The sequence below is a fragment of the Choloepus didactylus genome, chromosome 5, assembly GCF_015220235.1.
Source record: "Choloepus didactylus isolate mChoDid1 chromosome 5, mChoDid1.pri, whole genome shotgun sequence".
Classification (NCBI taxonomy): Eukaryota; Metazoa; Chordata; class Mammalia; order Pilosa; family Megalonychidae; genus Choloepus; species Choloepus didactylus.
In genome coordinates this window covers 29859650-29862076 of record NC_051311.1, presented here as the reverse complement: position 1 = coordinate 29862076, position 2427 = coordinate 29859650, and the positions used below count along the sequence as shown (strand labels likewise).

Genomic DNA, 2427 nt, shown 5'->3' with positions numbered 1-2427 from the left:
TTAAAATTTTATTTTTAAAAGCTGGTGTTGTTGAATAATTAATTTTCCTTAGATCCTGCTGTGTTTTAAATGGAAAATTAAAGGCAAATGAAGTATTGCGAAGAAAGGAAAATCAAGAACAACAAGACATCCCTCCACAAAAACCCCAGATCAGGTTATTGTCAGAATGAAACTTTTCTAATGAAGTCTCAACCTTCTTGGGAACAAGGTGTCAGAGTTTGGGCCCGCACCAGGGACTGGGGGGGTCCCGGAGGGCTTTGGGCAGGCTGGCACTTCCTGCTCTTAAGGCCAGAATGGCTGCCTTGCTGGGCCAAATGAGAAACAAACCTTCCTAGAGTTCATTTGGATCCTCTGTGTTCACATAGAGATTTCAGCTCTCAGGGGCTCCAGCTAGGGAGGAGGCTGCTCTTGAAAGGGAACTAAAGAATGCCTTTTTTGGGAAAAGGAGCGCCCACTTATTTTTTTTTTTTTAGGACACAATGAATTGTTTTTATTTCAGTATGCATTCACATTTTAGCATTTAGTGGTCCTGAACAGAAAAGGGGGAAAACACAGCAATTTGTTAGGAAATCAAGCCCACCAATTTCAGGGATCTGCTGTGCATATGGAATTCTTTCTTAATCCTTGCTGAGCATCGTGAGGGGCAGCAGTACCAAAACTAAAGTATGCACCGAATTCAAGGTTGTTTTTGTTCCAGTTGTCAGAGTCCAAACTAGACCCAAATGGATTGCGAAGGATGACCAAATGAAAGCACTGTTTTTTTTTAAAACTTCTTCAACTTTTAAAAGTAAAAGCAATTGTAAGAAAAGAAAACAATTCATTCAGAGGGATTGTGTGTGCTTATAAGTGTCTTCATGTGGCCTTCCTCCAAGTTTAACCACCAAGGACTTTGAGAGCTGGCAGGTCTGAGTAACCCTGGTGAGTGTTCTTTTCACCATATCAAAACCTGAGCTAAAAAATTGCACCAGCTGATGATGACAGCAGAGGGTGGCAGGACTCAGGACCCAATTTTCATTTCCCAGTTTGGTGGAGAATAAAGAAATGTGGTTCCAAAACTAAATGAGGGAGGTCAGTCTCTTTCCAACCTTACCTGATGGCTTCTGGCCAAAGCAAGGAAGTGTCATGGGAAGCGTTGGGTGGCGAAGGTGCAGGAAGGGACTTCAGGAGGAGGAAGGAAAAGCAGCACAACTTAATAAGGGGACAAGGGGGGAGGTTCTGGGGAAAGGCCTGAACGAATTCCTCACCAAAGGCCAATTTCAGAGGGGAGCAGAGAGGGTTACAATCTATTCTTTGGCCAAGGGTGATAGTGGAGATTGGGGAGAGGATGATGGCTTGAGAAGGGTAGTTATTTAAGACTTAAAAAAAAGAAACTGGGGGTGAAGATGAAGCACCTACACACACCCAGCAGTAGTAATCCCAAGCCATGTAATCAGCAGCAAGGTAATTGTGTGATGTGTCTCTTCACAGTTGAGTCAGACATGCCCCATCTCTTTTGATGGCAACCAATTTAAATATACTTTCTTGATCCCATAAGTTCAACTACAGGGACACTGGCTACACTTGAAAGTATGATATGTTATAGCACAACTTATATATTTCAAAGGGATAAAAATTAGTATCATTTACAGTATTTTAAGATAAAATGCCTTTGAATGGGAGCTTCCTTTCCAGTACTTTGAGGTCAACAAGATGTATCTAGAAAATTTACTCCTGTGGAAAATGAAGACTGCTTAAACTGAATGGGGGTGGGGAGCAGGGCCTTTGGTTTTTCTTTTGGATTAACTGCTGTAACACTGTCCTTCAGGTGGCAGAGGGAGTTTCATATTTTCTTTAGACATCATTAGGTGCCAAAGTTCTTACAGGACAACTTTGATGCTATATGAATTTTCTGTCATTTTGCTAGCACTGTTATGGCTCATGGGTCCACCACTCCATTAGAACTATTAACTCCATTCATATTAATTTTTGTTACAAATCTTACAAAGGGGGGTGCTTTTGGGTATTTAGGTCCACATTCTAATTTAAGGCTGTATATCTGGTTTTCATAAATTGTTCTTAGAAGCCCAATTATCACCCCTTTCCATCTTGTGTCATGTCTTCATCATCTTCTAGACTCCAGCTAACTACACCAGCTCCTATTTCTTTCTGGCCTTCTTCGAGTTCTTCCAACAGTCAGAAATTGCGAGGGACTTTCACTCCTGAGCCCGTGGTGGCTGCCATCTTGTGTTGCTGTTACTTGAAGTTCAGTCCCTTCTTCTGCTGCCCACTTTTAATAGGATAAATAGAATGGGGGGGGGGGGCAAAGGATGGCTCATCCAGGTTTACTTCATCCAAAGGGCTCTTTTCCCAAGATTTCACCTTCTAGTTTGTCCTTGAAATATCAAGGTTCCTGAGGCCACTGGGAGCTACAGAAGTTGTGGTAGGAGA

General features: G+C 42.2%; 1 pseudogene; it reads right to left on the bottom strand.

Annotated features, from left to right (window-relative positions):
- Window positions 1–1778: 1778 nt before the first annotated feature.
- On the bottom strand, window positions 1779–2220 carry LOC119535126 (annotated as a pseudogene).
- Window positions 2221–2427: the final 207 nt, after the last annotated feature.